The 12,883-nt window shown below is 42.1% G+C and overlaps 1 pseudogene; it reads right to left on the reverse strand.

The window, feature by feature from the left end:
- Positions 1 to 1,315: 1,315 nt before the first annotated feature.
- Positions 1,316 to 4,528, reverse strand: LOC129032959 (argininosuccinate synthase-like; annotated as a pseudogene).
- Positions 4,529 to 12,883: the final 8,355 nt, after the last annotated feature.

Consider the following 12,883-nt stretch of genomic DNA (forward strand, 5'->3'; position numbering starts at 1 on the left):
GTTATCCGTCAGCCTCGGCCTCCCAAAGTGCTGGGATTACATGTATGAGCCACCACGCCCAGCCAGAGCATTTTTAAGCTCACAGCAAAATTGAGAGAAAGGTACAGAGATTTTCCATATACTCCCTTCCCATACACATGCATAGCCTCGTCCATTATCAACATCCCCTACCATAGTGGAACAGTAGTTCCCGTCGACGGACCTGCATTGACACACTGTTGTTACCCAAAGTTCACAGTTGCGTACGACGGTGTTGTACATTCTATGGGATTGGAGAAATGCATGACATGCCTTGAATTATTGAACATTATTGAATTATACAGATTATTTTCACTGCCCTAAAAATTCTCTGTGCTGTGCCTGTTTATCCTCCCCCTAATCCCCAACACCTGACAACCACTAATCTTTTTATTGTCTCCATAGTTTTGCCTTCCTCAGAATGTCATATAGTTGGAATCATACAATACGTAGCCTTTTCAGATGGTGTTTTTCACTTAGTAATATGCATTTAAGTTTCCTCCATGTCTTTTCATGCTTGATAGCTCATTTCTGGTTAGAGCTAAGTAATGTTCCATTGTCTAGATGTACCAGAGTTTGTTTATCTATTCACCTACTGAAAGACATCTTGGCAGGGCTTAGTGGCTCACACCTGTAATCCCAGCACTTTGGGAGGCCAAAGCAGGCAGATCACCATAGGTCAGGAGTTCGAGACCAGCCTGGCCAAGATGGTGATGCTACTTGGGAGTCTGAGGCAGGAGAATTGCTTGAACCTGGGAGGCAGAGGTTGCAGTGAGCCAAGTTCTTGTGTGGACATAAGTTTTTAGTTCATTTGGGTAACTACCAAAGAGCATGACGGCTGGATTGTGTGGTAAGAATATGTTTAGTTTTGTTGGAAACTGCAAACTGTCTTCCAAAGTGGCTGTACCATTTTGCATTTCCACCAGCAGTGAATGAGAGTCCTCTTGCTCCACATCCTTGGCAGTATTTGGTGTTTTCAGCCTTCCAGGTTTTGGTCGTTGTAATAAGTGCGTATCTCATTGTTGTTTTAATTTGTATTTCCCTGATGACATATAATGTGAAGCATCTTTCATATGCTTATTTTCCTGTAAATCTTCTTTTTTAAATGTATATTTTTAAAATTGTCATTTTATAGCTCCCCACTGCAGCCACCCCCAACCCTTCCCTTTGCTGACCACTTTTGCAGGATTCAGGGGGGACCAGGGAACAAGGCTGGAGCCTGGCAGCCTTACTATGCTACCAGCCAGGGAGAACAAGTAACAATTAGAAATTATTACAACAATTAGTGCCTGTACTTGGGGGATCTGCAAAGTGAGGAGGCCCCAGCTCCTCATTGTACAGGGGTCTATTTGGCAGTGACCTTGTTCTGGACACGGTGATATTCCTTCAGCCTGAGGGAATTGATGTTGATGAACCCGGTGGCATTGATTGGCTCCTAATCGTCCTGCACATTTATGTTCACCAGCTCCTCATTGTAGAGAGACAGTGGGGAGTCCTAGCGGAGGATGCACACCTGGCCCTTGAGGACAGACACCTGCACTTTCCCTTCCACTCATTCCTGGGACTTGGTGATGCAGTGGCGGACACATTCACATTCAGGGCTGTGCCAGAAACCAGTGTACACCAGCTCAGCCAATTTCAAGTCCAGGCCTTGTTTGATTTTGCACACTTCATGGTCCATAGTGAAGCCCTCAATGTCTAAATGAGCGTGGTAAAGGATGGTGCCTGCTGGGGTCTTGTAGATACCTTGGGACCTCATTCCAATGAAGCTGTTCTCCATGATGTCAATAGAGCCAACGCGGTGCTTGTCCACGACTTCGTTCAGGTACATGAAGAGCTCCAAGGAGGTCTGGTGGATGGTGCCATCCTTGATGTTGGTCACCTTCACTGGGACCCCTTTTGTGAACTCGATCTTGAGAATATCAGGGGTGTTGGGGCTTTGGCTGGGTCCTGGGTCTTCGTGCAGCAACCTGGAGGCGCTTGGTTCTTGGGGCTCTCCAGGATTCCAGCCTCATAGCTGATGTGCATGAAGTTCTCATCCATGCTCCACGGGTTCCTGGGAGTGACTGGGATGGGAATCCCATGTGGCTTTGCATATTCCATCAGATTGTTGAGGCACTTGAACCGATTATAGAACTCGGACATCCTCCAGGGAGCAATGACCTTTATCTGGGGGGCCAGCGAGTAGCAGGTGAGCTGAACCGGACCTGATCATTGACATTTCCCATGGTGCCATGGAATACACACTTGGCCCCCTCCTGCTGGGTGATTTCTACTTGTTTGCAGGCGATGCAGGGCCTGTGGAGAGAGCTTCCCAGGAGGTGGTCCTCATACAGCATACTAGACTGGATGGCCAGCCAGATGAACTCCTCCACAAACTCTCTGCTGACATCCTCAGTGAACACCTTTTTGGCCTCAGGCTTCAGTGCCTGGCTTCCTTGAAATCTTCCTTCTGGCTGATGTTGCCCAGGTAGGCAATGACGTCATTGCCTTGTTCCTTCAGCCACACGAAGATGCAGGAGGTGTCCAGGCTGCCACTGTAGGCCAGAACCACGGAGGCTTTGCTGGACACAGCGTCTGGGATTGGAGGCGTGAGTTCCCAGCGTCTGGAATCTGTCTTCACAGCTCAGTGAACCACTTGGGCCCGGGCAGCAGTGGCAGGTGATAGAGCCTAAATCTTCTTTAGTGATGCATCTGCTAAAGTCCTTGGTTCATTTTATTTTGTGTTTTAAAATTTTTGTGGGTACATAGTAGGTGTATATATTTATGAGATACATGAGATATTTTGATACAGGTATACAATTCATAATAATCATATCAGTTAAATGGGGTATCATCACATCAAGCATTTATCCTTTCTTTGTTTTACAAACAATCCAATTATTATTTTTTGTTTTTAGATTTTAATTTATTATTTATTTATTTTTTGAGATGGAGTTTCGCTCTTGTTGCCCAGGCCGGAGTGCAATGGCGTGATCTCGGCTCACTGCAACCTCCACCTCCTGGGTTCAAGTGATTCTCCTGCCTCACCTCCCGAGTAGCTGGGATTACAGGCGTGAGCTACCACGTCTGGCTGATTTTGTATTTTTAGTAGAGATGGGGTTTCTCCATGTTGGTCAGGCTGGTCTCGAACTCCTGACCTCAGGTGATCTGCCTGTCTCGGCCTCCCAAAGTGCTGTGATTACAGGCGTGAGCCACTGCGCCCTGCCTATTTATTTATTTTTTGAGACTGAGTCTCACTTTGTCACCTAGGCTGGAGTGCAGTGGCAAGATCTTGGCTCACTGCAGTCTCTGCCTCCTAGGTTCAAGTGATTCTCCTGCCTCAGCCTCCCAAGTAGCTGGAATTACAAGTGTGCACCACCACACTCAGCTGATTTTTGTATTTTTAGTAGAGATGGGGTTTCACCATATTGGCCTGGCTGGTCTTGAACTCCTGACTTCAGGTGATCCAGCTGCCTCGGCCTCCCAAAGTGCTGGTATTACAAGTGTGAATCACCACACCTGGCTTACAAACAATCAAAGTATATTCTTAAGTTACTTTATAATTTTTATTTAGAAAACTTTTTTCTTTTTTATAGAGACGGGGGTCTTGCTATGCTGCCCAGGCTGGTCTCGAACTCCTGGGCTCAAGTGAACTGCCCCTCTAGGCCTCCCAAAGTGCTGGGATTACAGACGTGAGCCACTGTGCCTGGCCTGAGAGTTCACATTTTTTTTCAGAGTGCCTGATAGAGTGCTATAAAGTGCATTTGTACCTTGCTTTTCCATCCTCTCAAAATAATAGAAGATAAAGATCCAGGCTGGGCGTGGTGGCTCACGCCTCTAATCCCAGCACTTTGGGAGGCCAAGGAGGGTGGATCACTTGAGGTCAGGAGTTCAAGACCAGCCTGGCCAAGATGGTGAAACCCCGTTTCTACTAAAACTACAAAAAATTAGGCGGGTATGGTGGTGGGTGCCTATAATCCCACCTACTCGGGAGGCTGAGGCAGAGAACTGCTTGAACCTGGGAGGCAGAGGTTGCAGTGAGCCAAGACTGTGCCACTGTACTGGAGTACACTGCCTGGGGGACAGAGTGAGACTCCATCTCAAAAAGAAAAAGAAAAGAAAGATCCAAAAATGAAGGTGAAAAAATCATCCCAGCAATTAAGGACCTGGTATACATTTGGTCCGTCAGCTCCTGACGCCAAAGTCGGGGGTGGCCAGTGTGCTGTCTAGCCTAACTCAGGATTAGAATCAGAGCCTGAGATTCTGAGAGAATGCCCTTACTGGTAAGGACTGGTAAGCTCTGTGCTGATGACTCAAAGGATGGGCTCTGTGAGTGTAAGAGATTGGACTTGGACCTGTAGCCAGGACGCAGTATTTTCTTACCTTTAACTTCCACAAAGCTCGTGTTTATTCTTCTCTCACAAAAGCCAAGCCTAAAGTGTGCTGCCGAAGGAGTTGTTCCTCTTTGGACAGCTGTGTGTGCCCTATAAATGCCCTCCTCAGATGGAGAAGGAGGAGCTGTGTGCATAGCGCTGTGAGCTGGACTGGAAAGCATTTCTGCGGCCCAGTGATACATGCAGAGCTACACCCTCGAGAGCCACGGTTCAGTGAAGGGCTAGGAAGGGCTTGCATTCTGGTCATTCATTCACCCGGAAAGGCTCAGCACTATCTCATGAACCTAGTTTCTGGGAAGTCAGGCAACCTGATTGCACTTACAACTTGGTAAATGATATACTCTAAGGGCTCATAAAAATTAATCCAGTTGCATGCTACAAAGCTGATACCATGAAATCATGAGCAGAGACCTCCTTTCTACTTGAGTCCAGAAAGAGCCAGGCTTTGTGTTGGTCTACATAGTGCCGAGGAGGAAAGAGACTCTACTACCACTTTTCATTGTTGAAACTGTCCATTCTCAGCTCGCCTGGAAAGGGCCCTCACACTCCTGCCGTAGACACGAAAAAGTTAATAGATGTCGTGGAAGTGGGAAAAGTTGCCTTTGGAGAGGTTTCCAGAATGTTTTCCAATTTGGTTGTCTTTCCAAGTCCCTTCTTTCGATTTAATGAAATAATTATTTTGAAAATAATAATAGCTACCATTTACCAAGGACCTAATATGTACCAATTTATTTACACATGTTGTCTGTTTGATTCTCACCATCACGTACCATGTTCCGTGGTCATATGCCCTGGGAATCAGAAAGAAGAAGTTGCCGAGGTCACACAGCCAGGAGTCAATATTAAGTCAAAATTAAGAGTCAATATTCAAGCCCAGATTTCAAAGGGTCAGTATTTAAACCGAGGTTTCTATTCAGACCTAGAAATGAGAGTCAGTATTCAAACCTGCTACCGTGGCCCACACTTACATGAATTCTGCCTCATTAGGATAATGTCTGGGTCATTTTTACTTGTTTACTCTGAAGGTAAAATGGACTGCAGTCTTGTATGTTCCAAGTGGGAGAAAGTAAAAGGCTTAATTTTTTTCCTTTTTTTTTTTGTTGAGACGGAGTCTCACTCTTGTCACCCAGGCTGGAGAGCAGTGGCACGATCTCAGCTCACTGCAACCTCTGCCTCCCGGGTTCAAGTGATTCTCCTGCCTCAGCCTCCTGAGTAGCTGGGACTACAGGCGCACACCACCATGCCCGGCTAATTTTTGTATTATTAGTAGATACGGGGTTTCACCATATTGGTCAGGCTGGTCTCGAACTCCTGACCTCCGTGATCCACCTGCCTTGGTCTCCCAAAGTGCTGGGATTATAGGCATGAGCCACTGTGCCCAGTCAATTTTTTTCCTTTCTTCCTTCCTAAGAATCTCTAGCTCTCTTCCATTGAGAGAGAGTACGGGCAAAGGTGCATGAAATAATTTTGCATCATTTTTTTTGTAAGCACTGCATCAAATATTTAATAGCAATTAGATAGCTAAGGGGCAACTTGATATTTTTAGAAATTGAAAATTTATTTTAGAAAAACAGAACGGTTAGGTATATATTAGGTAATTTGCATTTTAGTGTCTAGTATTTTTTTTTTTAAACCGCTTAACTGTTTTAAAAAATAATTCAAACTGGCCAGGCACGGTGGCTCATGCCTGTAATCCTAGAACTTTGGGAGGCTGAGGCGGGTGGATTGCCTGAGCTCAGGAGTTCGAGACCAGCCTGGGCAACAATGGTGAAACCCTGTTTCTACTAAAGTACAATAAATTAGATGGGTGTGGCGATGTGTGCCTGTAGTCCCAGCTACTCAGGAGGCTGCGGCAGGAGAATCGCTTGAAACCAGGAGGCAGAGGTTACAGTGAGCCAAGATCACGCCACTGCACTCCAGCCTGGGCAACAGAACGAGACTCTGTCTCAAAAAAAAAAAAAAAAAAAAACAAACTATTTAGGAAAGTAAAATTAAAAGTAAGTGTGAATCACCTAAAATACCACCACCTAGACACTGCCACAGTTAACACCGAAGGGACTTGCCTCTTTCTATGCATGCACTCAAATAGTGATATTGTATAAAAATGTCATCATGGCGTAAGTACTATTTCTCAATAAAAACTGTTGAATTCAATAAAAGAAAAGTAAAATGAAACATAACTGGAGGAATTGTTGGACTTCAAAAAAAAATGTTTCTCCTCCCCAAGAAATATTTCCTAAATTATCCCTCTAAAGTTATAAAAGAGGTTGTGAAGAACATTTAAAAGTATTTTCCAGCTGGGCGTAGTGGCTCACCCCTGTAATCTCGGCACTTTGGGAAGCCGAGGCGGGCAGATCACCTGAAGTCAGAGGAGTTGAAGACTAGCCTGGCCAACATGGCGAAATCCCTTTTCTACTAAAAATACAAAAATTAGCCAGGTGTGGTGGTGCATGCCTGTAATCCCAGCCACTCAGGAGGCTGAGGCAGGATAATTGCTTGAACCTGGAAGGCGGAGGTTGCAGTGAGCCGAGATAGTGCCACTGCACTCCAGCCTGGGTGACAAAGTGAGACTCTGTCTCAAAAAATAAAATTAAAATAAATCATTTTAAAAATAAAAATATTTTCCCCTCAATTTTAGGTAGTATAAAGTGTGAACATTATCACTCTTCCATCTTCTCTTTGCCCATCTTCATTAGCTGTTAGTTATATTATTATTTTCAAGTTATCCAGATTTACAATGTTTACTTTCTGTAATCATAGTTTTCATTGTTTTAGTATAACTTCTTGGTTTAAGTGGAAGTGTTGTTCCCCATCAATCTTTGTACCAAAGCTTCTCTGATCTTTACTTTGATTCACCTCTTAATTGTTTAGATTTCATTGTCAGATATTTTTTCAAGAAGGGCACTTTAGTGATATTCCTAGTTCTTTTATGTTTAAAACTATCTGTTATTGTCTTTATACTAGAAAGATGCCATGACTGAATCTGTGCTCCGGAGTCACAGTTTCTTTTCTTATTTTTTATTATTATTATTTTTTTGAGATGGGGTCTCGCTTTGTTGCCCAGGCTGGAGTGCAGTGGCGCGATCTTGGCTCACTGCAGCCTCCGCCTCCCAGGTTCAAGCAATTCTCCCACCTCAGCCTCCTGAGTAGCTGGGATTACAGGCACACCACCACACCTGGCTAATTTTTGTATTTTTAGTAGAAACGGGGTTTCACCATGTTGACCAGGCTGTTCCTGAACTCCTGACCTTAGGTGATCCACCCTCCTCGGCCTCCCAAAGTGCTGCGATTACAGGCGTGAGTCACCGTGCCTGGCCACCGTTTCTTTTCATTAGAATTTGTGGATGTGTCTCTAGTCTCTGCCATTGTATGTTACTAGGGATACCTGTGAAGCCAGTCTGATTTTTTTTCACCTTTGTATATATGTGCTAGACAGGGTTCTCCAGAGAAACAGAACCAATAGGATGTGCATGTTGTGTGTCTCTGTGTGTAATTTATTATAAGGAATTGGCTTATGCAACTATGAAAGCTGAGAAATCTCAAGACCTGGAGGCAGCAAGCTGGAGTCCCAGGAGAGCCAGTCTGAGTCTGAATCTGGAGTCCTGAGAACCGAGAGAACTGATGGTTCTAGTAGTTCGGTCTAAATGCTAGCAGGCTTGACACCCAGGAAGAACCACTGTTTTAGAGCAAGTCACAAGGCTAGAAAAGCTCTTGTAACCAGGCAGAAAGAATTCTCTTTTCTTCAGCCTTTTTGTTCTAGTCATGCCTTCAGTTGATTATTTACATTGGGGAGTGCAATCTGCTTTACTCGGTCTATAAATTGAAATGTGAATCTCACCCAGAAACATTTTGACAGACACACCCAGAATAATGTTTGAGCAGATGTTTGGGCACCTCATGGCCCAGTCAAGTTGACACATAAAATTAACCATTACAGTGGGCGATGTGCTTTCCTGGACATCTAGAGAATTCTTTCTTTGTACTTGATGTTCAGTAGTTACTAACTAAGGTAGTTTCTATATTGAGCCTTCTATATGCAATTTTCTTGGAACCGATTTGCATATCCAGATTTTTTTCCTTCACTTGGGGTGAGAGTGTGGAAATTTTTCTACTATTGTATCTTTCACCACAGCTTCTGGTTCATTTGTAGTTTCTCTAGCACAGAGAAGCCAATGATTATTGGAATTTTGATCCTTTATTTTTCCTTCATTTATTAGCATTATTTTTATTCTACTTGAATTAATATTTTATGCTTTATAATTTTATATTCAGTGGTATCTATTCTTCCTTGACATCTTCTAGCTTATTGATTAGTCCTATGATGATATAGTTTCAGTCACATCTTCTTTTTCATATCATTCTGTGGTGTTGTCATCTTCTCTTTGAGCTCACACTTTATTGAATTAATAGTCCCTTAATGTACGTTATGGCATGAAGCAAATTTTAATAATTTCCTTCTGATCTTTTTTTTTTTTTTTTTGAGACGAAGTTTTGCTGTTGTTCCCCAGGCTGGAGTGCAATGGCACGATCTCGGCTCACTGCAACCTTTGCCTCCCAGGTTCAAGTGATTCTCCTGCCTCAGCCTCCCGAGTAGCTGGGATTACAGGCACCTGCCCTCACGCCCGGCTAATCTTTGTATTTTTAGTAGAGACGGGGTTTCATCATGTTGGCCAAGCTAGTCTCGAACTTCTGACCTCAGGTGATCCATCCACCTCGGCCTCCCAAAGTGCTGGGATTACAGGCGTGAGCCACCACATCCAGCCTCCTTCTGATCTTTAAGTTGATTTTTCTTCAAGGTCTTTTCTGTCCTTCCCTTTTTCCTCCCTCTCTCCCTCCCTCCCTCTTTGTCTCTCTCTCTTCTTTCCTTCTTTCTTTTCCTATAGTACGTTTTCAGAGCTTCCATTACATTTATTTTCATTTTTTTCCTGCTTGGTCAGTTCTGTTCCGACTTGACTCTGTTATGATGTGGAAGACTTCTTGACTTGATTCCCACTGTATTCAATGTGGTTTTCTCTTGGCCAAGGGTTTGAATCTCAGTACTTTTGCTTCTGTTAATTTTAAGAAGCTAATATGACTTTGGGGGAGCTGAACTTAGGGTTAATGGCTGAGTTAAACCAGCTCTCTCTTGCTTCTCTCAGATTGTTGTCTTCCTTTCCCTAATCATTGCTTTTGGAAACACAGCATTAGGTTACATCCTTTTTCTTGTTGGGTTGTCTTTGGTGGATCCATGCCTAAGAGTTCTTAAATCTATGTTTTGCTCACGTTTCATTTCCTTTCATGTTTTCAGAAGTCTTAACCCAGAAATAGGAATTGTATGAGAGGAAACTGAAGAATTCGACTTGCATTTAAGTTAAAACAACTTCAAAAAAATTCAGGAAGCACCATCTCAAGGAAACTGTATTATACAGGGAAAGAGAACTGGACTGAGCATCAGATAACCTTAAATTCTAGCCCCAGCTCTAGTATATATAGCTGAAACTATTGAGGGGATATATATATATATGTATGTGTATATATACATATTCCTTCAAAGAAGTGAATTCTCAGTTGTAAAATAAGTATCTACCATGACTACTTCATAGAGCTATTGTAAGGGTCAAATGAAATAATTAAATGAAAGGACTTTGTAAATAGTAAAGTAATATTCAATATGAGGTTTTGTCATTATTTTATTATGATTGTTATTAAATCTTTCTTTGTAGAAGATCATTATAAAGATGGTTAGATGAGAAGTTCTTTTTTTTTTTTTTGAGACAGAGTCTCGCTCTGTCACCAGGCTGGAGTGCAGCGGCACAATCTTGACTCACTGCAACCTCCGCCTCCCAAATTCAAGCAATTCTCCTGCCTCAGCCTCCTGAGTAGCTGAGATTACAGGTGCCTGCTGCTGCGCCTGGCTAATTTTTGTATTTTTAGTAGAGACAGAGTTTCACCATGTTGGCCAGGATGGTCTCGAACTCCTGACCTTGTGATCCACCCACCTTGGCCTCCCAAAGTGTTGGGAGGCATGAGCCACTGTGCCTGGCAGAGAAGTTCTTAGGAAGGGGGTTTAACAAGGTGAGGGGCGTAACTTTCTGATTAAGCTACAAGTTTTCCCAGGCATTTACATTTTCCCTGTCCCTAGTCTAATAGAGAGAGGGATTGTGCCTAGTTTGAAAAATGTTTTTAGCTTATTCTATATTCATCTCTCATCTCCATTGAGAATTAATAGGTTTAGACATTTATGCACCTAAAGAGAGATGACTAAGTTTCTCATATAACTGTATGTTGTTGTAAATATTGGCTAAGTGTCCAAGTAATTCTTGCTTCACAAAAGAGTTAATAATATTAATCATACTTTAATATTTTTATGATTCATTTTGGATTTCAAGAGATTTGCACTGTTATTAATTTTGATTACAATTCTTTTCAAAACATAGGCATGAAAAATATTTTCTCTACTGACCTGAAAGAGAAGAAATATGGAAGCTTTGACCACAAGATTCAGTAGTGAAATTTGTTTATAATACTACTTAAAACTGAAGCATTCAAACAAAACAATTTATTTGCTTATGAGTTTTATTTTGAAAACAAAAACTAAATTTTTATTCAATCTATAGCATTATTGAATTTTGTAATCCTTCCATTTTAAATATGCATATTTTAAAAAAGCAATTGACACATGGGTCTAGGTGACATACCCTCATACATGCTAAGAATTAAAATAAGGCCGGGTGCGGTGGCTCACATCTGTAATCCCAGCACTTTGGGAGGCCAAGGCAGGTGGATCGCAAGGTCAGGAGTTCGAGACCAGCCTTGCCAACATGGTGAAACCTCGTCTCTACTAAAAATACAAAAATTAGCTGGGCGTGGTGGCATGCACCTGTAATCCCAGCTACTCGGGAGGCTGAGGCAGGATAATTCCTTAAACCTGGGAGATGGAGGTTGTAGTGAGCTGAGATCACGCCACTGCACTCCAGCCTGGGGGACAGAGGAAGACCCCGTCTTGAAAAAAAGAAGAGTAAAATACAAAAGTAAAATACGCTCATTGACATCATTGATTTTGCATTCCACTTCATTCATGCTTTCAAAATATTCTTGGTCTGGTAGAAGCAGTGCTTAATTGAAGAGTTTTAAAAAGAAACCATTTTTGTAGTGTCTATAATTTTAATTTTAGTTTATAAATTATTCTGCTTTTGCATTCATTTAGCCTACTGTAATAAAAATTTTATAAAATAATTATTGCTGTGTAACTTTGAAACTCAATTGCAGCTGCAGAAATGGAGTACTGAGCTACCAAGTTGGGGAGCAAACAGTTGTAAATATCAGCTTGAGATGGAGTGCTGGTACAGAACGTAAGATTACATTTACATGTAGAAAATGGCAGTTTCAGTATACACAGGTTTGGCTCTGCTGCCATCCTAAGTCATACCTGTGTTAATGAAATGGTCTTCTCAACTCAGCATTAGGCAAGACTTAAATTTTTACTATAGAAACGTTATTCCTACTGCTGTAGTTCAGCGAACTGTCCACTGAGATTTATAGCCAAGTTCTAAGGTATATTTTGGCTGTGTTTGTTTTTAGGACTCATGTTATTTTGAAATAAATTTGTCATATTAGTTGGAAGTGTGTCTCTTCTAGATCTATTTTCTTTACTACTTATCAGCATAATCATTTCGAATCTGAGGTAGAGATTGAAAATTGAGCATTTGGTTTCAATATACTATATGAAAGGCCATTACACAGAATTTATTGCACCGTTTTTGCACCATTAGCACAAAAAAAGGAAAAAAAGGGTGAAAGAGGCCTCTTGAGAAGAATTAGATATTTCCATTTGGCAGTATATGCAGGGCGTGGTGTTTTTATTCACTAAAACTAATAAATTATTTTTATTTCAAATTCAGCCTATTTCCCGGGTTGTTTTCATGTATCACGAACACAAAAATGGCCAATATATATTAAGGAACACCAGTGCTAACGTATCTTAGTGGAAATGTCAGATCAAATACCTAATATTTCCTTCAATCTTGGGTAAAAAAGTTGATTTGTGGTTAGATTTGTCAAGATAGACACAGTGTGCTTCTCTGACTTTTTTTTACTTCACTCTTATTCTGATTTTAACAACTGATATTTTACATATGCTTACAACATTTTTCTATTCTCAATAGCATGGTGAAGTTAATTCTGAATAAAGACACCTAGAGTTTCGTCACAGATCGATAACTTGTGTGTGACACTTAATCTTTATGTCCTCAATTCCCATCTGAGAAAGGAGAAATTCTGGGGTGGGGGTGGGTCACACAAAGGTTCTCTGAGAACCACTCTTGGCTCAGGAACCACTCAGGGAAGACTGGCCAAGTAAAAATCTAGGTTCTTCCACTCCCATTTTAGCCAAGGCAGTTTTACTTTTTTTATTTTTATTTTTTATTTTTTGAGACGGAGTTTTGATCTATCACCCAGGCTGGAGTGCAATGGATGTGAACTCAGCTCACTGCAGCCTCCGCCTCCCAGGT

Source organism: Pongo pygmaeus, chromosome 2 (assembly GCF_028885625.2).
Source record: "Pongo pygmaeus isolate AG05252 chromosome 2, NHGRI_mPonPyg2-v2.0_pri, whole genome shotgun sequence".
NCBI lineage: Eukaryota > Metazoa > Chordata > Mammalia > Primates > Hominidae > Pongo > Pongo pygmaeus.